Source organism: Leptosomus discolor, chromosome Z (assembly GCF_034619465.1).
Source record: "Leptosomus discolor isolate bLepDis1 chromosome Z, bLepDis1.hap2, whole genome shotgun sequence".
In the NCBI taxonomy this organism is placed as follows: domain Eukaryota; kingdom Metazoa; phylum Chordata; class Aves; order Leptosomiformes; family Leptosomidae; genus Leptosomus; species Leptosomus discolor.
The window spans coordinates 72,747,407-72,773,306 of record NC_141419.1 but is presented as its reverse complement, the minus strand read 5'-3'; positions in this window follow the sequence as shown (position 1 = coordinate 72,773,306).

Here is a 25,900-nt window from a genome sequence, read left to right as displayed (position 1 = left end):
GTATTTCATGTTTGCATTGTATAGACATAGTATGAAACCAAAAATTCATCCTCCACTCACAGTACCTATGATGAAATATCTGTAGCTATTATACATTACATTTTGTGAGGTGATAGTGTCTTCCTCCTATGTACAGTTTGGGTCTACGCATTTCATAAGGTTGTCTTAGGTGAAAGGGATGACATTGCCAGGAAATTTTAAATTCTCTGATCACTAGCAGAAGATATTTATTCTCAAAGATAATTCCTCTGTGATGAAGCAAGTGGTTTCATTTGTACAGACTACGCCATGCCAGGCAATTTCAGCAGATACAAGGCATCTGCCAGTGCTCCTCAGGCTCTTCCTAATGAATTGCTGGCCTGGAGAGCTCTCGTGCACAGCTTCCTCCTGCCAGCACCGCTGGTGGCACAACAGCACAGAGGACGATCCTGCTCCCTCAACTCCCTCTCTCATGTCTGGTAAGCACAGGGCACCATTAAGGGCCAGACCTTCCCTGCAGATCTGCTGCCTGCCCTTGTTCCTCTCTCAACTAGCCCCGGCGGGGCCCTGGGAACAGCACCGCAGGACAGAGCCAGCTCTTTCCAACAGCGGCTTAAGAAGCTGTTAACACACGTTAACAGCGTGAGTTTCATAACTGAGTAACTTCTGCTGTCTGTTAGAAAGGGGTTTTCTTTCTTCCCTTTTCATTTTTTTTGGGGGAGGGATATTCATTTTCACTCTGGAAAGCAGGGGTCGTTTCTCTGTGTTTCAGAGCAAAGGACATTAAATGCCTGTGTGCTGTGTGTGATATGTCAGGAAGATTAGGCGGTACCTTGAAATTATCTTTCTCCTTATGGTGCATAATGAATGAGATCTGTTAATTCAGTCCTTGAGAAGCTACAGTATTCAATTACTCTCTTCTGTATTTCAAAGAATGCCAGCAGCAAGATGCAGCCCCTTGCTTGATGTTTCCAACAAGCAACATTAGTGCCACGATCCCAGATTCCTGGGACCTTACAAAGGACTAAAGTGACCTTTTAATCAATTGTTTGAACATTGCTTCTAGAGATTTTGCACAGGTTAACTTTAGGTAAGGCTGCACTAGTCCTACAAGCAGCCTTAGGCATGGGAAAGACAAAAGCCTCTTCTCGAAGCATTTTCTCACTGCCTTCCACCTGGTCTCAGTAACGCTTTCCAGGAAGGGTTATGCATTTATGTAACAATAAACGTTGGTGCTACTTCAGCTGTACAAGTGCTCCCAGTACAGGCCAGGGCTAACCTGAGACATCCACCTCACAGAAGACGTGTTTTTTCTGCAAATCAACAGCACATGTAAATGTTATATTTTTGATTAATTGGAGGCAGGATCTCAAGGATCAGGAGGAATCAGAATCAAATTTCCTTAAGGATTAGCCTGTGTAAACATAGCAAACTGTGAAAAATCTTTATTACTATATTTTGTGGATAGATACTTTTTCTTAGGAAAGGAATACGCATATGATCCCTGTAGGGTTCTTTACGGCTGATGGAGTGTACCCTCTGCAAGAACTGATCGGAAGGTAAATCAGTTGAATTTGAGATTAATTTCTGAAAATACAAGGCCTACAGCCATTCCTGTCTCTTTCAACAGTTGCAATGTAGAGAAAGTCCTTTGGGAGGTTTCAGCGTAAATATGAAACTTTGTAATAAATTTTATGGTACAATTCACATTGTAGCACATCTTGGAGCCCTGTTTATGTACTTGGACACCTCATTGAGATAGACAAAGTAATGAAACAGCCAATGTCACCAAGAAGCTTGCACTGAAGCTAAATGACAACTTAATCAACTTTGCCAGCTGGAAAATACAATATATTCTTAAAAAATTAATACATTATAATGAACAAAATTGTTGCACAGAAAGGGCAAAGCAGCCTACTCAAAACAAAACAAAGAAAAGATGTAGTCATTTTCCTAGCTTAATGATGAATTTCATTTGCAGAATTATAGTTTTAACTCTCAGAGAGGAAAGATGAGGTATTCAGATAGTTAACTGAGTAGCAGGAGCAGCTGTTGACCAAGGAGGTGTGAGCGGATCAGCACATAGCTCCAGTGCCGTACAAGTATTCCCTTGACAGAGAGACTGCAGCCCATCTTTTTAAAATCAACAATGAATTTAAGTGTTTTAATTACCCTCAAAATATCTGTATATACAGCTTATGTATCTCTATACACCCCTCTCATATTTTATTGGCTTAGAATACTAAGGAACCAGTTCAGAGGGTTAAAGCACCCTTGAACTGGCAGAGCATTTTTAGAGAACGACGTGGAAGTCCATTTCGTGGGATGGGGGGGAATAAATCAACAGGAAAACTTGAGCCTGTACTAGTTTTAGTTCACATTGCTTATCACCAGTTTGTTTGCATCCCAAATCTTTCTAAGACGTTTGATAGACACAGGTGAATTGAAAAATATATAACCCAATAAATAGGTTTTATCTTCCCCTTTGAAAACAGAAATCAGTTTCCTTTCAACAGTCACCTGCTGACCCCACCATGGTGTACATAGAGCTGTGCGAATCAGGTACAGATGTGCAGGCAGCCCCTTTATGGCACAGCAACATGGACTCAGAGCCCCCCCCCCCCCTAGGCTCGATTAACATCAGTGAGGTGGAAGCCTTCAGTGGCTGTGTATATTTTTTAAACCAAATCCAGTTATCTCCTCGGACACCTCATCAGTCCAGCTCTAAGCAAATGTTGCAGCAGGACTAAACGAATGTCAGACAACTGAAGATATGTCTGTCAGTCTGTGTTGTGTGTACCTGTCTTGACACAGCACTGAGCCTAAGCGATTACAAATTGCCTCTCAGCTAGGCTTATCACCTTGTGCAGATGGCTTTGGCTCAGCCAACAGTCAGCACCCATCCAGGTAGATATGCCCTGGGCAACAAGGATGAAACCCAGGTGGAATAACAAGCTGCCCATGATACAACACAGGTGTGATCAAGTGCACATGAAACCCAGCTCTTACCTATGCTTGGCAAGCTGCCCTGCAGCAAAAGCCACTTACAGTACGTGCCTAGCTTGGAAAGCTGGGCTTCCTCTCCCTCCCGATGAGCACCCACCAGGCTGCTCAAACTGCCTGGGGTTTAGGGTATGAATCTGATTTAGTGGTATGCCTCACTTGCATCCTTGTCCCTTGTCCAATACTTTGTCGTTTCAAACTCAACAGAATTACCGGTTTGCACAAAAGATGGAAACACACTTATGACAGTCCTTAGTAAAACTGCTGGAGGATGATTCATATAATTTCATCTAGTCTTTAAAAGAGAAAGAGAAACAAGCAGTTTGCTGTCATCTCTGGCATCTGCAAATCCCTCTCTGGACTGTCATCAGCCAAGCGATATTCTCCAGCTCATGGCAGCTACCCTGCCGGACCTTTGTGCCCAGAGGCAGAGCAGCTGCCCATGGCACAGGGTTAGCTGTGCAAGCACGTGAAGTCCTGGCAGGAGAACCAGGAGTTCTTCTGCATCAGCCATGAGAGTGGCTGGAGTCTGACCTAAAGGAAACACTTCTCTCAGACCCACTCCACATGGCAAATCCCTGACTCAGCAAAATACAGAAATAAATGCCTAACTGTAAGACTAATATATGACATCAGGGAAATCCACAGGAATACACAAATTATATTTCATATGCAGGGGGACTACATGGCATCACGCATCTGGTAAGAGAACTGCAACAACGAAATTCAATCTCTTTCAGATGTTAAACATTTTTAAATTGGATGTTTTATCTCAAGTGAAATAGAGTTGTATTTTATTGGGTTTTTAATTTTATCAGAGCTAGACAAATTACATATAGTACGCTAAATGTGATCAGTGGTTTTAAAACCTAGCTGATTCTAATCCTCTTCCATAAGTCTGCTCTGGCCTGGATATCATCTCCTGACCTCTGTGTCACAGCACTTTAAAAATGTACAACTGCTGAACTTACTACACTTCAGACTGAAGCATGAATGTGTATCAGCAGTTCTTGCTAGCCTGTAACGCTCAGAAGTCCTCTCTGAAGGGTAAGGTACACCTCCCACAGTGATTGTGTGACGGAGGCAAAAAAGACAGCTGTAACATACTAATGTAAAGATATTTTAGGCCAAAGAAGAGTGTTTCCTGGTTAGAGGAAAGAGGTTGGAGGTGTTGTAGGAAACATACCAGAAACAGTTGGAGCTGCATTCAGCCTTATGACAAGAGGGGGAGGTGGGGACAGGAACACAAAAAAAACCCAAGAGCAAAACCACATTATCATGTTCGTGCTTTTAGTCCAATTTAATTTCCTTTTCTTTACATATAGAAACTCTTTTTTGTGAATCCCATCTTACAGCATGGATTTTCAGCTCCCTTGTGCAAAAACAAAAGCCAAGTTGTTTTTGCCATACATTCTAGCAGTTGAATAGCTGTTAAAAATCCCGAGGCTGATGATGCAAGGCTAACTATTTGAGACCGAAGGGAAAGGTTCAGCTTCACTTCCACAGGCAGTTATGACAGAGCTCAGTTTCATATGAAACCTCCCATCATACCAAATCAAGTAAATCTAGAGCTCTTTGCTGCCTTATCATACATATGAATAAAGGAGAGATAAATAAGACAGAGACATGAAATCAGAGACAAATGAAACAGAGAAAGTGCTAGAGAAAATGAGCATTTCCTGCCACCTGCCACTTGTCACAGTTCAAGTGCCAGTTGTGTTTAAACATTTCCCCCTCAGACCCATCTGCCTCTGAACTCCAGTGGGCATACTGAAGGTGCAGCACACTTGAAGGACCTCAGAAGTGGGGAAAGAAGAGGGGGAAACATAGAAAGCAAATCACAGGAAATATTCAGCTGACTCTGAAGTGTGAGAGCTAGCTATCCTCAGGCCACTATGCCTTGCCGGCTACTAGCAACGCCTGTCTGCCTTCAGAGTTGCCTGCACAGCTAATCATAGACAGTTGCAAGCTGGCAGATAACCATAACCACAAAAGGTAATAGTCAGGAGAGGAGCAAGTCTACCCCAGAATGAAGGAATGGTTTTACAACCAAAGTGCTATGGGAATGCCAGAATGAGCTGAGAAAGAAGCACAGTTTTCCTGTGAAACACTCCAGATCCTCAAGTGGGTGCTGTTAAATCCACTTCTAGGCTTCCTAAAATTAATTACAAACATAAACATTAACCAGAGATGTGGTTCATTACTAACATTAATCTTTGAAATTTTAACTGTGTCTTTAATATAGGCTAAAAGATCACACAAGCTAAATGATCGTGTTGGCTGCATAGCTTAAGTTGTGCGTTTTATTCCAAAATACTTGACCATGGAGGATGTTCCATTCAACTTTGAGGGAAAGGCTTTTTTGAGAAAGTGTTAGGGTGGAGGGGAAGGAAATATTTTAAATAACTTTGCTTTATAAGTGATTCTTACAATAGCAGAGTTCGATTAATACATCCAACACAGGAACCTAAAAAAAAACTAGGGGAAAAATGTCTGACAGAAGGTGTTCAGAGGAGTCAGATAGGTATCTCAGAAAAATTTGTACTTTCATCTTTTTAGTGCCTCCAGAAAAGAACTAGTAGCTGATTACTGATCTAGATCTGATATTCTGAAGACCTACAACAGTATAGGTACCAATCCTTTTGTGAGTAATTTCATGTGACTAAATAGACACAGGCATTTCCAGAAATGGGCACATGTGCATCATCCTTATTACACTCTATGCTTTAACCAAGTTTTGCTACTAGAATAGTACTTATTTTTACAAACTGACACAGAAGCACGAAGACATCATTAGTATCCCTCAGACTTCCTTATAGAATTGATAGGAATAGTCTTCTCAGCAGAACTCTTTTGCCTCTTCTCATCGATTTTTTAGTCCTAAGAAATAATAAGAAGCAAAGTAATATTTCATTCAAAATACAGTGCCCCTGCCTCAGTTTTCAGATGGTATTTTCAGCTGGGCCACCATTCCTTATGCTTCAGTACACCTCACTGAATCTTCATAGCACTAACATAGAAATGGGAACTGCATGTGAAGGCTAACACTTTACAGCAAAATGAGGAACAACCGTTCTGTTTCCAGATGAATTCAGGTATGATGAAAATATAGGGGTTTTATCTCAGTGGTTTCGCAGCCTGGATCTCTCTAATGCGAATAATAATGTAAGACGGCACAATTAGGCAGGCTTTAATAGTGAAAGCTTTTGTGGTTCACTCACAGAAAGCACAGAGGGGGCAGTGGTGATCAGAAAATTGCGGCAGAGTAGAAGAGGATTTTTTGTTGTTGCAAGTGGTCTGTCTGTGTCACCAGAATTCTCAACAATTTGTAAGCATTGAAAAATTTAAATTAAAGATATTCTTTCTCACTTTATCTTTTTCACTTTCTTTTCTTTTTCTCTCCTTCCTTCCTTCCTTCCTTCCTTCCTTCCTTCCTTCCTTCCTTCCTTCCTTCCTTCCTTCCTTCCTTCCTTCCTTCCTTCCTTCCTTCCTTCCTTCCTTCCTTCCTTCCTTCCTTCCTTCCTTCCTTCCTTCCTTCCTTCCTTCCTTCCTTCCTTCCTTCCTTCCTTCCTTCCTTCCTTCCTTCCTTCCTTCCTTCCTTCCTTCCTTCCTTCCTTCCTTCCTTCCTTCCTTCCTTCCTGTCTTTCGTTTTACTATGTCTTTTGAAATATAATGTTCTTTCAGGTACATATATGAAGAATATAGCCTATTCAAAACTAAAAGCATTAACTAGAATACTAAAAATTAAGAGAAAAATTAGGCTAATTACCTAATTGCTGACTACAAGTTAATCTTTTACATAACATGAAAAAGGCTATTCCAGCCAATATAGGGTCATTCAGCTGACATCTACATGAGCCCCACACTGTAACAGACACAGTTGGACTACCTTCATAGCACTGAACAACACAGATAATGCAATAATCAGAATTTTAACTGCTGAATAAGTTAAATGAAGCATAACAAAAAGACTATGTGAAAGATACAGTCATTGCTTGAATAAAGAAGTGCAACGAGCAGGAAGAATGCTGAAAATGACAGAGTACGTCAGCAAAATGCAACTGACATCACACACTGCGGGTGGAAGTCAAATGGATAAAATGCACAAACTAGTTCTGGGGATGTCTTGTGTGTACGTTCTGCTCTTCAGGATGAGAGACCATACACTGAGGCCTCATAGAAAATTATGAGTTGTCAACAACTGATTACAGCTCTGCACAAGAACTGAAAAACCAGTATTTTGTCCTTGTTAGTGAGATTATGGAGGATTAGGCTAACCAAAGAAAGCACTCCTTCCTGGAAAAATATTGTATAATTCTTCTTTTTCGCATGTGGGACATTCTATTACAAGTCTTGCTAAGGACTCACTGAGCTAACTCATTCACCCTCACAACTTTAGAAAGATACTACAAACACTCACAAAATAGTTCTGCTCCAAGGCGGAACCTGTTTCATTGACTCAAGGTGATTATCTGCCAGGACTTCATTGAAGTCAACAGGGTTGTATAAAAGACAAATGACAAAAGATACTGAATGTAAGTCTTGGGAAGATGGGTTAATTTTAAAATATAATTTTGCATTGATACTTCAATAGCTATCAATACCTTCAGGTGATGGGATGGAATTGGGCTTGGTGTGAGTGCAGATTTTTTTCTATCCCAGGGAGTACCTCCAAGAACCAGGCACGGGTGTCCAAGAACAGCACGGCTGTCATGTGCCTGTTGTCACCAAACAGTGCCCTGGTCCATTGCACAGAGAAAGTCAGCAGAAGATCCTTGACCTGAGCATCTCCTTGGTTTTCTTTTCCTAGCAGTGGGTAATGTCCGTGGGCTTTAGCCCATATATGTGCAATCCGTTACCTTCCAAAGAGCCCCCGTTTCCCTGTAGGACTACAAGTGCAATTAAGTAACGTGGTCTGGCTAGTTAAGGCACACAGTTATCATATATTCCTTCAGTTCTGGGTGCAATTCAAAAAAACCCAACCCAAACCAAAGACTTTACATAAATATACATGCAGAAATATCTCTATATAGACCTGAAACAGAACGTATGAAGTCAACATTGCTCAAAAATCACATTGAATATGCTCAAGTTGCTAGTCTAAGTAGCTGCAGAATGCAAGGCAGATTCCTCCACCACCTTTCACTGGTAAGTCAGGAGCCAGTTTCACCTGAGAAACTGGAAGTGCTCTTTGCATCTTCACTAGGGCAGAGGGCAGCAAGATACCCAACACACTGTTAACTCAGAATAAGTGGGACAAGATTAAACCATGAGGTCCTTCTGTAAATGCCTTATCCTTGTAGTGCGTAAGTCTTTTTGTTTGAATTCACAAGTGAACATAAATTAGACCTTTACTAGAAAACAAAAGACTGAACGATATAATTGAAATATCTAAATAAAACCAGTATTGTTGTGGCACCTTTAAATTATTCATGCTCTGCACCTCTTTGAATGACTAAATTTTAATCATGAATCCTAAACTGGATTGTGACATCAGAATAGAAAATTCGGTTTCCTGTGCTATCACTCACTGTCAAGACACTAGATTCTTTTGGGAAATAAGGAAGATGGGACAGGAGAGGAAGATAAATGCCTGTTATTAAATTAAAAGATAACTCAAAATGTCATACCTAACCCTAATTTCTGCCCAGTTATTCATAACACCTTGATTTCTCTCTAGAGCCTCACATAGTTATCAGATGACCCAGAAACCTTTTGATCAGAAATGTGATTAAGCTTGTTTAAGAATGAATTTGCTTTAACCTCTGTCTTTTCTTTGCCAGATCAGAATTGCTCAAAGCTCTCTTCTGCCAGGCGCAAGAACTCCCCTGCTCTCCTCAGCCAGTCACTCCTATTGCCCTTAACTCCAATCTTAACCCTGTGGACATAGCTCTTCCTGCAAGAAAGACTACACTTATCTCAGCTACCACCTAGCCCTGGAAACACAGAAAGTCCTTAATCACCATACTTTTTTCGCTTTACAGCTCTTTATCTGCCTAAAGCGGTGCATCTGGCTCTGCTGAGGAATATTTCAGCCTTGATGGTTTGGGACAGTACAGCAACTAAACCAGGCTTAAGTTTTACCAGGATTCACAAGCTAACTGTTCTTGTCTTGTCTCTATGGTTCACCTACTAGGCGTCTTCTTAGCAAGTGCAAGAGACAGAGCTCTGCAGAAATCATGGCCTTGTTTCTCTTCTATCAAGTAGCTGAATGGCTAGGGCCCTTACCTATGCCAATGAGGATTCAATTCCTTTGTAAGCTCCTTAAAGAGACTGTCCCAGCTGCTAGACAACAAAGCAATCTGGAATGAGAACTTCACATTTCTTCCTGCAGCAGTTGTCAATTTTGTATGGAAAAATGACAGCAGAGAAAGAGCATGACACTGGATACATAACAACAGAAAAGACTGGTGCCCACAATTCTTTTCACTGAAGAACTTCCTGTTTTATGACAAATGCGCAGTAGAACAGGAACTAGAACTGAGCATAACTGACCATAATGGTTTGAAAAGGAAACATGATTCCTCTACCATTGCTTAATCTTTTTGAAAGAGAGTTGGTGGTCATACTTCAGGAACATGCTTACCATTGTTAGTACTGGGATGCTAACATCCAAGCATTTTGTCTATGAGACTCATCCGTTTCCTGAGCCTTTCACCCACAGGTAAACAGGATGGTTTCTCCATTAGAAGCCTGCTTTTTGCAGACCCCATTCCTGAGTGCCTAATGCCATTTTAGTAACTTTCAGTTAGATGCACCCATGTTATTATCAGCTCTGTAAATATAGTACAGTTGACACCTTACAGAGACACAAAGGCTATGTGAACACAGGACCGGTTAACTTTGGCACAGCACCACACAAATCCTGTGATATTGCTTCTAGATTCTAGGCAGCAAGGCCATGCTACTTACCAGGCCAGGAAATTGCTGCATTGCATTTCATTGCACCCCAGGTGGACATGTCCTAACTTGTTCTATATGTTTCATAACAAGCCAAAGAATCCACTTGGACTTTGTAAATTCCATTAAATACTTGGCAGGAAGGTGCTGTAAAGAACTAGGTACTGATTGACATGCAGCAATAGATGAAAGTGAGATGTCTGGAAGGATTATGACCTCAGCACCTATCATGCCTCATTCCTGACGGGGCAGTGAAAGGGACATACTTCTACATGCAATGCCACAATTCTCTGTATTTACATAAGCACTGTAACTGTGGTGTTTAATGTTAGCTGAAATTCTCAATTTGCCAAGTTTTTACTTGTGTTTGTTTGCCCCTTTAAATGTCCATGTTTAGTTAGGAGGGCATTAGCCTCTGGGACAGGCAGTGGTCGTGGAGGGTGGTAACTACTTTCCCTGTCACTTGTAGCTGGCTGATACATGAAAACCAGTATTTCCCATAGTCAGTGACTACTTTGTCCTGGTAAGTCCAGCCCTTAGATATTGACCAAGCTAATGAATGACTTTTCAAAGCCGAACTCAGATACTCGAAAGATAGGGGGTGGGCTGAAAAGCAGAATGAAGAGTAAAACCTCAAAGGTTTGATAAGACAGGGTTTCTCTGGAAAGAACTTTCGCATTTTTTTCTCTAATTACTATGTTGTTGGTCTGCTTACAGACGATAAGGCAGTAAATACTGCCAAGAGCCTTACACAATCCCAAAGGAATTCAGATTGCAACTGGTAAAATGAATCATTTGTAATCACACTGAATGTTGTAGTGTTGTATATACAGATGTAATTTTCTGACATACAATACAGCGCAAAAAGTCAAAATGTTATTATTGGAAGTAAACTGACCATCTTGCATTGTACCTTCTGTGAAATAAGATTTAATCAGCAATGCTGTGGCTAGACACACTTGTAAGTGCAAACAAGAAGGTGTATGTACAGAACACACCTCAGCTGTGCAACCACTGGTTGTGGGAGGAAGGCAGCACAAATTTCAGCAACTCTGTTTAGCATCTTCGGTGACATGTATGTAATAAGCTTGGAAAATTTTCCTTTGAAAACATCCTGGACTGAGAACTGCTTTTTTGGACTAATTCTAAAGCAATTATACAAGCCAATTATTAGCTTTTCTTTATATGGCTTATTTCATGGGCTCTGCTTTTTGCTTTATTAATTAAATTATTTGCTTTATTAATTAATTCACATTTGTTTGTAGAAAAAATATGTTACAGTTTCAACAATTATGACAGCTCACACAACCTTTTTCAGAAAACTGTAAATTACCATCTACAGCTGAAAATCAGTTCTTAATTAGCCCAAATATACCTATGCACTAACAATTACCTCTGCATTATTGGTCACTTGGAATCCTAAAACAGCTTTCACTTAGAATATTTTTGTCCTTGACATGACTTTAATACTTTTGCAAATCATAAATATTTTACAGTGTGAGAGGAGGATAATGCTGCATGGGTTTGCAGTTTTTTAAATGTCCTATGCTATATCCCTCTCTGTTGTTACTACTCTCTCATAGTGCATAAACACCTGCATTAAAGTCTGCGACATAGCACAGAGTAGTATAACAGATTGAAGAGCAACTTGTGCAGCTAAGGTCCTTTGAAACACATTTTATATCAGTTGCACTCTCATTAAAGCTGAATGAAGCCTCATAATAGCATGTGAATAGTATGGGAATAGCTTGGCAGTTTTGTCTCTGAGCTCATAAATCACTGACTCACAAAAAGAACTGTTCTGACATGTTCTGACATGATGCTAACACAATTACAAGCATCACAACGTAGGGATATAGGAAAGTGGCAAGTTGAAAAAAAATTACTTTTTTTTTTTTTCCCCGGAAGGAATTAGACTGGTTTTTCTCTTCCTGGCTTTGCTAAAACTTTTTTTGGAAACTGCAGTAAGACAAAACTTTCTTTCATTTATTCACAAAGGAAATAAGCATCCAGAAAATCCTCCCTAGCCAAAAGTAATTCTGTTACTTGTTTCAAGCACATCCAACTGCAGATCTTGGAGATGCTTAAGAATTACAAAGCAGAGAACAAACATTCTTCTTCCCTGTGCACAATCACTGCTTCTGTGTTGTGGCAAGCATTTTGTGTTTTTACACCAGCCTTGTATGGTTGTGTGAAGTTAAAGTGCAGTCCTGGCACAGATCTGCCAGCACCTATTACAGTTGTTTTCTCCTTCGTCAAAGGAAGATCTGTGGCACGTGTCCCTGTGACAGCTCTGTGATACTCAGATATCCCACTGGCAGAAAGCAGCTGCGTCACTACTGAGCATTTGGTCTGATGAGTCTGCTTAGTTTTCTGCATGAATAAAATAAAACATGGCAGGGCTAAGATTAAAGTCCCTTAGTTGCCATTCCTTTCGTATTGGACACTAAAGGTTACAGTGCTGACAAACCCTTGTTCATTCCCTCAGATGGACCAATTTAAGGCCCAAGCTGTCCCCATTCTCATCTATGCAACTTTCCATCAGCAGTGAAGATTAAGATGTGATGTAATGAGAATTATGTTAAGTCTCTACCTCAGCATGATGCAAAGAAGAGATTGCCAGAGGCTGTGTCATGTAATAGAGCTCTTAGAGACATTATTTTGTTGTATTCCTCGACTTTTTAGTTGTATTTGAACCACGTAGCCACTGCATAGAAACTAAAAGAGATTTTTATGAGCACACAGCATTGATGAACAGAGGGAACCATATTTTTTTACTGGCAAATGCTGTTTAAAAAACCTTCATTATTGTATTAGTATGTAAGTGTCTGCAGACATCTTTCTCTCTCACATAGGTCTTTATCCTCTTCCTCCTGATACATACCATACCCCAAAACTACAGTTCTGGTGCAGTAGCCATAAATATTTCGCAGTCAGGACCCTGCAAATCCCAGACCACAGTACAATAAGCTGATATATAGCAATTGTCTATAAGCAAATCTTGATGATACTTTTGGATTCAGTTTGTTTTTCTCATGGGCAGCAAATTTACTGAATCATGTAGTCGGGGAGGTATTGAAACTGTTAAAATTGTTCAGAGCAAATTTGGTTAATATATTTAGTTGAAATACGAAAAATATTTTCAAAAGGAGTTCTATAACTCTGTTTCAAAACAAACAAATGTGACAAGACAAAGTTTAAAACAAACAAAAAAGTTATTTCATTGAATTTAAGTTGTCCAACAGACTACAGTAACTGGATCAAAATATTCCCTGTTCACACATTTCTATTAATAATAGGTGCAAGTCTAGTGAGTATTAGTCAACCTCTATAAGAAACAGAAATATGCATACTCAGTACCTCACAATACAAGACCAAAAGTAATATGTCTCTAGGTTAAGGTCTAGTTTCACTTCTTTCAATTTTGTCTGCTTTTCAGGGTAGGCTATAAAAAATTCTTAGAAGGTGGTTTACTTTTTTCTCAGAGTTTGTGATCAATTTGACTGCCCTAAATAGGTTCAACAAAATAATTTGTGAATTGACACCTTACAATTTACAAAGCTTGTAACGATTTTCTTTTAATTATGAATGATCATGAAACCTTTGCAAGACAATATACAGGTATCCAGAATACCTTTCTGTAGCTTTAGGATTTACCTGCTTTGTGGTTATGCAATGGAATGACTCTTCATGACTTTCAAATGCCAGGATGTTTCCACTTCTGATACAGTCACAGCCTCCTCAGCAGTCAGACACTGTAATGCATAGCATTTATACATCACTCTTTCAATACAATCCACAAGGGAAGTGAGACTTAATACTCGTATTTAACACAGGAGAAGACTGAAAAAGAAACAGGGAAGCAAAGATCATTGCCCAGGCCACCACACTGGGATGTGATCCCCAGGGAAGAACACACTGCCTTACGAAGTATCGTGGATATCCATTCCAGATCTGAACACCTCATGGCACGTATGTGGACCAGAACTGCAAGTTCCTCACAATGTTAACTCTCATATTGAGGGATCTCAATAACTTGTAATACTCATAATGCTCAGAGTATTACAAGAACTTTCCTGGTTCTACCTGCATGACAGTAACACCTAGGCTTACAGAATACAGCACCCCTGTAATATAGTTTATTTTCAGACGATGCAGAAGGGGTATGTGTGAGTTAATCATTTTGGAAAAGCTGTTCCTGCTTTCTATTTCCTTTCAAACAGGTCAAGTTCAGGATGCCTTCAATGAAAATTTCTTAGCTGTAAGAGCAAAATACCTCATAATTCAATGTGGACATGTCTCTGGCAAACTATCTTGCTCAGACTAGATTTCCTAGCAGTGGAGGGTGATCTGTTCTATCCATCTATGTGCTCCAGAGTATACACATGCCACTTGATGTAGACTTCACTGTGCAGAACCGTAGATCAAGGAAGACAGTGAGCAATCAGGACAGGAAGAGTATGTATACTAATACCTCTTCCTGACTGAAAAGAGGTGAGCAATCTGGGAACTTTTTCTACAAGAATTTTAGCCAATTCAAATAAACGCATCCTCCAGGCTATTGTAACTTCTGCCAAGAACTGATTCACCCATGGTAGGCTTCTTAATCTGGGTGGTGGAATCATGATGAAAAGAACAAAGCCTCAATGTTTTTCGTGAAAAAAGAGTTCTTTCGAGGTTTGTTTTTCTCCCATTCCTTTTTGCAAAAGTGCATCAAGCCCTGGAACAGCTGAAGATCTAACTTAATATCATTGGACAGGTGTTTTCGGACAAGGCTTTTCTTTTCTTCTTTTAACCAGAACGTATAAATTTTTTTTAAATTATATACATTCCTGAAATAGTAATAGTGTTACAGGTTAAAGGTAAAACAAGAAGAAACCCTGCTTAGCAGGGTTTGAAAAAAATTTTGAAAACAATTTTGAAAATTTCAAAAAATTATTTATGCCTAACCATGCTGCCACAAAATTAATGTCTCTAAGTCTTACAATATTCATTTCTGGAGTCTTTCTATTGGCAACTACGATTAACACAGCATGTACACAAAGTGATGCTTTGTCCAAAATGAGGCTGAACAAACATTTTATCAAAATAAATGTATCACTTTCACATCTACTTTCATCTTCTACTTCTCATATCATGTCAGACATTTTCCATAGCACAGGACATGTGAATTAGAAACCACAGAGGGACTTATAAAATAGAAAGATGCATAAGTTCCTAAGAACAAAATTAAATTCCAAATGTACATACAAATTTTTCGAATCTCAAAGAATTATCTATGTAAGAATATTGGCATAAATATCTACATGCATTTTTTGGGACAAAAAGATACAGTAAATATTAGGATTTTACAAATAAATCATGTAGGTTGTTATTATACCAATGATTATCTAGAACAAAATCAAAGGGTGAACATGAATGATAATTATTTTTAAAACTTCTGTTCTGTTGACATAACCCTGATATAAGAATCTTGTTATCCTCAAAGCCATGAGGACAATGATTCATTTGAAACACAAATTAGTTTTTGACTCATAGAAAACCAATATGGTTTGCTTTTAATGTTGTAAATTACATGACCTCAAAGCAATAATTTTGCATTTTGATAACACTTCTCACCCTGGTTCTTTTTAATTGTGGCATGTGTAATCAGTTATCTTGCCACGTGCACACTGTGACTGTAAGTTCTGTGAAGGAAGAACCTTCTTATCCTTTCTAATAACTACCATAGTGGGATTCTCTCTTATTGTAAGGACATTTTAAGTCATCCCCAGCATTCAAGCACTTCAAAACTATTAATGAAGTTCAGTCATTATTATATTTGCATGGCTTTCAAGGGAACTCAGGCCTGAAGAATTAATTTTCTGAAGCTTTCAGGCATTTGATTCTGCCTAAAAAGACTCAATTCAGAGCACATTCATATACGAATGTGTCCAGGCACACTCGGCACATGCACATAACAAAAGACATCCTGCATTCCACTGGGCAGGTATGTGGAAGTAACTGCTCTGTAAATATCACACTTTCACAGCTCAGTGGGGTTGCCACGGTCCAGCTTGGGCAAGTATCAGCTGGTACACAAGCAAATATCAGGTAGCACGGTGAATGCAAACTGCCAGTTACAGCCTTTTCTGAACATCTTTTAGACCTCGCACATTTCAAAAGCAGCATCTGCTGAGCAGCAAGGACATAGAGGAGCAAGCTGATGGCCTTTCTATGGACTTTGTCAGTTTTCTATGTAATTCTTTAACTCTGACCTGTCCCGAGTTTAGTAGATTCTGGAAACACAGTTAAGAAACTGCAGGCAATATAAAGCTTACAAAACAGGAAAGCTACTTAGACCATCAATGCACTGGGCAGCTGTAACAACATACAAATCTTCATTGTCTTGTTTACTGAGAAAGTGGATATCTAGGGGAGCTTAAGCCTGACATACAGAGCCTTTTGGGAGTAATGAGCCACTGTACAACCAAAACAGGCTGTTGTTGCTTCTGGAAAAAAAAAACGTTATGTATACAAACATGCAACTTCAGTGCCCCAGTGTACACTCTGCCATTTAGAAAAAAGAGACAGAGGACCTTCTTCAGTCATTCTCCAGGCTCTGGGAAAGCAAAACTGCAATATAGGTTTCTCTGTCAAATGACTAATAGAAAGAGTGGCTGGCATTGCATGGGCACAGGTAGAGAGGATGTCTTAATTTTTAACAAGTACTGTAAAATTTAGGTCACCTGGACAGTTCTAGAACTCTCAGTGTATTGGTGCTGCCTTTTCTTTACTCATCTTCTATAGCTAAGGTTAGACTCTTAAACACCTGAAGATCTTATATTAAAATTGTGGAATCTGTTAGTTAAGTTGCCCAAAATATTTTCTTCCTCAGGGAACAATTCCTGAACAATATTTATTCTATGAATTTGTACAGTTTATGGATTCGTAGAAGTGTTTAGTTCTAGACAGAACAATTTAGGGTCTCAGATTTGGATTCTCAGCAAAAAAATTTTTTGATGGAACTGTCCTGGGCTCTCCTACTTGATTCCGCCAGAAATAGAATATTCACAAAAGCTGAAAAGCACCTGTATTCTTTGCTCTTCATTTACATTTGTTATTTTCCTCCAATATTTGAAGAGTAGAAAGCAAGGGAATATATGTAATCATAGCAATATGGTGTTTTAAAATACAGTTTAAACGCTTTACCATTTATTTACATCCTATTAGGTTTTTTTGATAAAAGTTTCCCTTTTTTTATTACAACAGCTGCAATTGTCAAAAGTTACTTTTGACAAAATATTGTCAAATATTAATCAGGAGAGGACAGCATTTGAACTGTATTTTCTGTCATGGAGGGGAAAAAATTGAATGATACTTAAAATCCTGATAATGAACAGTCGTTTCCATGTAAAGCAGTGGCAATTCCGCACATGTGAAGCTAATGTTTAAAAAGCATACATCATAACACTGGGAAGTTACAACTTCCACATTAAAAACACAGAATAATACATTCCTCATTTGGAGAGGTAATACACAAATATTTCGTAACAGCTTCAGCAATGGTAATTTCCTATTTACTCTTACTGACTTATATATGCCTTAAAAGTTTGAGTAAGATATAGATTGATTTAGTCCAAAATATAAAATAACTTACAGCTTTTCAACATCTGGGGCATGAACTCTGACTCTTCTGGATTTACCCTTTTTAATCAGTGTCTGATTTTGTCTCCTGACACTTTGGGTAGAATCATGGACCTAGTAACATAATTCACAAAACTCTCACTGGATTTCAATGAATGTAACAATATTAATTGCCAATCTGTTCATCACCCCTATAGAAAAAAAAAACAACATAAATTACTATGCTATGTCGTTGCTATGATTATCTGGGTTTCAACCCATCAGGATCTCTCAACCCACCAGTAATTTCACCTTTGACAAGAATCACATACCAGGCAATGCAGCCACAGGAAGGTTACTGAATCTCTGTGAAATTATGCAGCTGCTTAGTGGTGGCTTCCCAGCCACCACTGAGCAACTCTGAGGTAGTGCAAGATAACTCATCCTAAGTGAAAGTGAAGGTAAGACACCTTGTTTAGGGCCACGAAAGAAAGACTTGTGGAGAGGGGATAAAGATAAAACTGGACTAACTGACTGTAAGGGTCGGTCTGAAAACAGTATTGTCTCAACCTTGTCATCAGGAATATGGACTCTGAAAGTTAGACTAACATCTTGACATGAGTCTGCAGTGGCCTGCCTGAGAAACAGTTGCTGATCCTGAGAATGGAATGCCAGGTTTGTAAGGTCATTATGCCCTGGACAGAGCAAGGATGAGAACTGAGCAACTTGTTCGTCTGGCAGAAAACAGCAAAAGGATAAGAGTTGTTGCTGTCTGCTTCTCCCTTCTAGAAACCTTGTGGGAGGAGATAACGGCTGAAGGATGGAGCCTTGCGGAGGCAAGATGGCTCTGTTTTGGCTAAAGGGTGCTGTGCCGTTCTCTGGTGCCAGGGATGAGCCTGAGAACTGTTATCAAGAAGGATTGATCAGCACCGATGGAGCCAAGAAGAGACAGGGATACAGAGGAGGAGCAAGAGGTGTTACTTGGAATAAAAAGAAGCTCCTCAGTACCTGAACTTTGGAAGCTTTCCCCACCAAGAATCACAATTGTTAGGACCAGCGTGACGCTACCTGGACCTGGGACCATAGGGACACCTTGAACTTGCGGTGGTAGCTATTGATCTCTTTCCTCTTTTCATTTTACTTACTCCTTTTCTTTCACCCTCTTTACCTATAGCACGCTGCTTTACAGGCAAACAATCAAGTTTCACTGTTTGATTGTAGCAAACCCCTTTGGTGTGGTCCCCTTAATTTTGCACTTCAAGATCACAGCAAACAAACTGTCACTAGTCCACTGAGCAGACCGTGACACTGACATTGTCTTAGACAAAAGAATAAAACCAAAGTCTGCGAATTCACCATGCTGTTTGTTGGCACAGTCAACTCATGGTGCTGGGCTCTTTTATCCTTTTTTCTCATAAGGAAATTCACATTAGGTAAGAAAGGGAAATTGGTCCTACTACAGCATTACTGTTTACAATTAGAGGTGTGACTCTTCATGCCTAACACCCCAAGACCTGTATTTTCAAGGAAAAAAAATAGTACATTGCTGGCTATATAAGACAGCTGCAATGATACCAGCCTGCCTCAGACAGGGTAATTTTATGAACTGTTTTACATGGACATCTTTATTGTTTGTGATGTTAAAATAACAGTACTGTAAAACAAATGGACTCTTCCTCCTTCCTCCCATTGAAGCTGAAGGATACCTAGTAATCTGTTCAGAGATTAAATACTGTTTAACATGCACTATTTCCCTGTTTCTGTTTAGCTAGGGAACAGTGTTGTGTTTTCCTTAGTATAACTGTAGGGAGATAAAAGATGTTTGCGATGTTAGGACATTATATGCAAATTTTCATAGACTATAAATGACAATGATCACCCGAGTGTGTTTTGAAAGTTACAGGTTATAGATGCCACAAAAATGATATGGCTGTTTAGATAAATCATGAAAACAGGCTGGTTGCAGCAGCTGAATGACATTTTTTAAAATGCTCTCATTTTGCATTTTGACCATGGACAACTGACAGCTCTGCAATGATCACTGAAAGAGAGTGCCTCTTCCAAACGTATCTAGGTCAAATATCATGATCTGCACATACTCACAAGAAGGTCAACGAGTACAGCAGCTTCCTGAGTGGCTTGTGTGCTTCTTTCTAATGCAGTGATGGAAACAACAGTAACAGATCTGCAAATTGGGATGAGGGTGAATGAAGTGGGATTAAAAAAGACCAAAGGACACTACAGCCCACCCCAGGCTGCCATCAGGAACAGTGCAATATACGTGATGGGGATCATGTGATGTGATGCCTCACAGGTCAGCTAAGCAGTCATTTCCCCACCCACCATTCCCAAACCTATACTATCCCATACACCATTTGTGTTTGCTTCTGATCATATTCCCCATCCCTCTGTAACAGGAATGAAAAATGTCATAGTATTTGAAAAGGTCTACACCTGCTTCTGCCAGATATTTCTAAAATGTTTCCTTCCTGTAAGGACCTGGGTACCATCTGTAGAGAAGCATTATTTGTAGCCATGTATTCTCCTTCTCCCATACACCATAGGGACGTCAAGAGGCAACCGGGAGGAAATGCATCATCTCAAGACAGAAAGAGGTTTTTACACTTTGCAGTAATCAGACACTGCTCTAGTATTTTTAAAAGTAAATTGTCCCTAGTTTCTCATTTGGCAATTGTGTCTTTAGTGCCATAGACAAAACATCGTAGGATGCTGGCTTCCATACATTTACTTCACAATCTAATGTTCCTAGATTGTCTCCTTCACACCCATACGTATTAATGCAAGGCATATATAGCACTCACAAGACAATTACTGTGATGAAGAACTTTCCAGACTTCTGGCAGGAAGCTACACAGAAAGGAATATAGAGCTTGGGATGGTAGTTCTCCGCTGCAGAAAGGAGATATTCTTAAAAGGCGTCCAAAAATCAGCTTATTATTTTCCAGGTAAGAACAAAAGAAAGTGCCAGTTTCAGATGTTTGTGGGTGAAAATGATGTCTTTTATATATTTGCAATCTGATGTGCCAAGACAGCAAGGTAATAAAATGTGTAAATGACATCACGTCTACCTCAGCACACTTTCAGTCCAAAAATTGTGGACAAAATCCAGAAACAGCCTTTCAAAAAGGAGCTGACAGGCTAAAGTAAAATGTTTCTAAACAAACTCTGTCCTTTTTTTTGCATAGTAGGTAACCGTCTTGAACGTTGTTCCTAAGCTGTTCCAATAAAGAATGAATACTGGTGCAACTTCAGCAAACCAGGCTGTGAGATAAGAGCTCTCCCAGAGCAACTGACCTTTCCAGACAGCCAATCAGCCAGAAGATGAGGAGTTATGTTGCTCCTTCACATCTGCAGGGTTAATGTGATTTTCATACACAAGCCTGCATTAGAGAATGATACAAAATGATGATGTGTCTTACCAACCGGAATTTGAGCCTGACTAGATATAAATCAATCTAGGTTTTAGAGTTTTACAGCAATCTCTTTCTTTTTCATAGTGGGCTTTGTCATAGATGCCAGTAAATTTGGGCTGGGTTTGGATCAGTTTTCTAAGTTTTTTCGTTGGTGTTTTCGCTAGATAGCACCAACTGTTTAAGAAATATATACATATTAAACATACACGTATATAGTTTAGCCTTTGTACAATATTTAGAGGCTAAAAACAATAATGAAATGCTTAGCTGTACCTTTTTTATTGACATAGCCTTCCTGTTCCTATGACCAATTTCCTCTAAGGAAAAAGTGACGTGTTGGATGATTTCCCATTTTCTGTTCAGAGAGGAAGTATACAGGCCAACAAACATTTGGCTTTTCTGTTAATCTTTAGTCACTGAAGAACACCTGCAGCCTAACTGTTAGCTTGTTCTGCTGCTCAAGGTCTATAACTATCAAAATGCATTGTTCAACAAGGGAAAAAGTTGACATTACACCACCTGGGAAAAAAAAAATTCTGATTTATATGTAGCTGTATAAAGGAGGCACACAAAGCAGAATAATTCAAAAGAAAGATAAGTAACCATTTAGAATCATATACAGAAAACCTACTTCTTCATCCTAACCCAGCATGACAAAAAGCGTGAAAAAAATTAAAGGACTTCGTGTTCTGCTTTCATTACAGTAACAGCAACAGTAACACTACTGCTGCAACCTGCAAGAAGAAAGCAGGAGGGGGCAAAATCTCCCTCCCACTTCCTGTTTCACCACTGGGTTTTGTAGTGTCACACATGTTAAAACAACGTATCTAATTAGCCTTCTGATATACTGGGAGGGCTTTCATATGATCAAATTGCAAACAAATACAGGGAATGGACCCAGGCACCAAGGAACTCCCAGAACACCTCCACAAATGTTTCCACACCACAGATGAAGAACTATTCTCTGTTCAAGATTTCTGGTAGACATAGGGCCATGGAGATACCAGTAACGTAAAACAGTACATAATGACATTGCATGTCTCACTGCAGCTGACCACATTCCAAAACAGGAATGTGCTTGGACCGTGCATTTACATTACTTCACCCCAGTTTCATACATATTGAGGTCATGTTTATTTCTCATGCCTTATCAACATCATGATACCCAACATCAGCCACTGACTGGTTGTCTGTCATACCCTACATACCCTACCCTTCCACGAACTTTTTCTTCTAGGCCTTCACATTTCATGTTATGAATTCATTACCTCACTGGATTCTTTGTGATAGTCTGAATTATATATTATACATGTAGCACAGTACATTATTGTAGAATGTCAACACCTGAATGAAAGTCTCAGAAAATCAGGATTAGGATCAAGATTAGACAAAAACTAGAAGAAGTGAAAGACAATCAGCAACTCCAAAGACTCCAAAGTGTTTTTTGAACTACTAAAATTTTAGAGTACATCCTAATCACAGGGTGTTTTGGTTAAGATGAAAACAATTTCTTGTTGTATATTACAATTCAAATTGATTTTCTTTCTTATCTTACCGAATTAATACATTGATATGTTGTACAAACATCCCTCCTACTATTTCTCTACATCTATACTAAACTATGCATTTCTTCTTTTTGGGCTCTCTGCTGAAGATATCTTGCTGCTCTCAAATATGAAAAGGGAGTAATGGGAAAGTCCCATCAGAGAGAGGTGAAAGCTTTTCTTCAGACGAAGGAATATAGGCTTTGATGCAGTGAGTTGAAAAAGATATGTGAGATAAAAACAGGACTTCACAAGAAAACTGGTGACATTTTCGCTATTAGACAACCCATAGGAATTTCGCTATTAGACAACCCATCAGGGTGATGCTGTTTATATAGGTTGCTGCTCATCAGTCAGTTGGTGTGCAGAGCCTGACTAGAGAAAGATCTGACTGTGGATGGAGGAAAGATGTAACTTAGCTGAAGTCACTGTCTTCCAGAGGAAGGTTTCAAAATAAATTTGAAGTCTTTCATAAAACTGATGTGTCTGAAAATAACTGAGCTAATACAAATTGGTAAGGTTTGTTCATATTCGTCTCTCTATGCCATTCCTCATTGCACAACCCTAAGCAGCTATAATCTCCTAGTGCTTCAAGTTTCCTTCTCTGAAAAGGCAGATTGAAGATGTTGCCTTATTTGAGTGAGTTTCGTCACAGGTAACTGCTTCCAGAAGGGCTTCTTGTTGAAGCTGATTGCCTAGCCTTTTCTACAGACAGAAAGAAAGAGAAAAATGAACTTGCAGAGGGTGTTACATTTTATCCAAAGAGAGGTGTACAATATTGGGGTGCCTTGTATCTCTTCAAAAGTCTTGCCAGTATCTCTCCAGTGAATATAGAAGGATCCTTGATGACCAATTTAAAGAAGACACTTAAAATAGAGGACAACGAGTCTTATTTGTCAGGAACAGAAATCAACACATAGCTTAAATATTACATTCTATGCAATATTTGTGTGACAGTAGTTCTTCCATACATGTACCCTTATGGCATTAATATACCATATACATATATATAAAATGTCCTCTTATCATTAATCTTTAATCTTGACAGCAGTGAGGAATTCAAATAAATCTCATGCTGTTTTCTCTGTTTCAGTCCTGCCCTGAGCAGAATTTAGTTTGCTTTTACCCGTTGTCTGTGATGTCCTTTGATTTAGGTTCCTGCTTGTCACAATTGCTATGTTCTTTCTCAGAAACAGCTCCTCTGCTGGCCTCTGCAATGGTGATACACTTCATGCCACTTCTTTCCAGGAGTCCAGGGTACTGCAAAGGAACAAAATGCATTTTCAAATCCCTAGTGGCAAGAACTGAACCTGTTATTCTGGCTGCACAACTACAAAATATCCAATATACTATTCAAAAGTGTAGGCTTAGTCCTGAGCTCCTTACTCGAGTGCTGCTGCCACTGAAGTCAGTAGAAATTTTGTTTAAATAAAAATGCAGATCCAGGTTTTTAGACTGTGACTTTATTTTTATAAGCACCAAGATTATACAAATATAAATACATATAAAAATATATACGTATGCGTGCATGGATTTTGTTGAGTAGGGGGAGATTGTGAGAGCTAGGAGTGAGAATTTAGCACGCAACCCCCACTGACTCAGTACAAAGGCCCTTTGTGCTTTTAAAAACCTCCCCCATCATCTACATCTTTTTCTGACTTGGTAGAGCTGTTGCAAAGCGGACATTTCACTAGTGACAGCTGGTTTACATTTTCCTGTAGCTGACAGGTTAAAAGAAAAAAAAGCAAAGCCTCAAGCAAACAATGAGAAGTAGGGAGAGCAGTCAAACAAGCAGAAAGCAGCATCCTCAAGATACGTCGCAAGGGAAGGGAGAACAAATCTGCCAGCTGTTCCAGAGAAACCTGTAGTCTCTAATGTTCCTTTTATACACTTACTTAGTTCAAATTATACTTTGTTTACACTTAATGCAATGGTAACTTTTATTTTAATATATTCCATATATCGACATAGCCGTGATCTTTCGTGTAGACAGATGCAGTTGTCTGCTGCCTGTTTTGCTGAAATGCAAGAGACTATTTACTCTGTAACAAGTAACTTTCCCAAGTTTTGTGAGTTATGATGTTAAGATGCAGAAGACTGATCTTAAATCCATAATATCAAATATTTGTTCAGTAATTGCATTGCCAAAGGTTTTGTTTGGCCTACAGCAACTTGGAAAGCTGCAGGAACCACACTGTTAAAAAGGACACAGTGTCCTAACAGGTCACCCTTTTACCCAAACTCTTCTGCAATACATACAGGACTTGGCACGGTTTGTCCAAATTATAGTAACTTTGCAGTCCTTCTGACTTTGACAGAGGATACTTCAGGATTTTCACAAGCGTAAATGACAGCCAAGTCACACTGCTTTGAGTGAAGGGCAAAAATTTTGCACTGTTACAGTTAGGTAGGTTTTAGTATGCCGACAGCTCAGTTTGCACTGGCTATGATGCATTTCACTGGATGGTGCAGGTCTATCTAAATCTGTAACGTGCATCTACAAGGCTGAATTGTCCAAGCTTGGGTAGGTAAATCAAGAGGGGAACAGTACTATATCTGCAGCCTATAATTGCCAGATTTCAAATCCTACACTCTGATGTGTGGCTGTTTTAGAGCTTTTATTTTAAAAGTTTCCTGAAATTAAATCACACCCCAGTACAGGATTTTTTTCCCCAAGCCTCATTCCTGTAGAAGGCTAAATCTTTCTTGCTTGTTTCCTCCCCACTCCCACAAAAATAGAAAGGAAATCGTTCCAAAGTGATTATCCAGCATGAAAAAAATCTACAAAGGAAGTGTGAAGTTAAAGATATGTAAGCTGTGCACACCACCTACAACTGAGAAATGAAGTCCAACTGAAATGGACCCCAAGTAAATGCATTCTACATTACTTAGTGTACTGTCTTTTCATATCTGTCTACTTTTTGCTAATAAATAAGCTGACCGTATCTCCGTATGCCATTCTGAGATTAATTATCTGTGGTATATGTGTTTGTGTCAGTCACATACTGTGAATATTACCTCTTCAAAAAAGGTAATCAGCATTCTCTTGACTTTCTTAGGAAGTCTTTCTTCTTGCTTTTCCTAAACACATTGACAGAGCAAAGGCAGAACACTTACTATGTTTCAGAACTGACATTTGGTTCATATGTGTGGTAATGAGGATTTGTCTGTTCTAGTCCCTCACATTAAATCTTTATGCCTTGGACAGGCTTACTCTTAATTTGTCAAGCCCATGATGTTTTGCTTCAGTAAATTCCAGTGCAGAAAATCTGGCAAGGTGCTACCCAGGGCCTTTAATTTCTATGTTGCTAAGGAAACTGCACATACATTAAGAAAAACAACAAACATTTTAAATGATCCACCACTCCAATTTAAGCACCTTCGCAATTTTTACAGATTTCATGTACTTGTATTCTGAAGAGACTAAAACAAGGA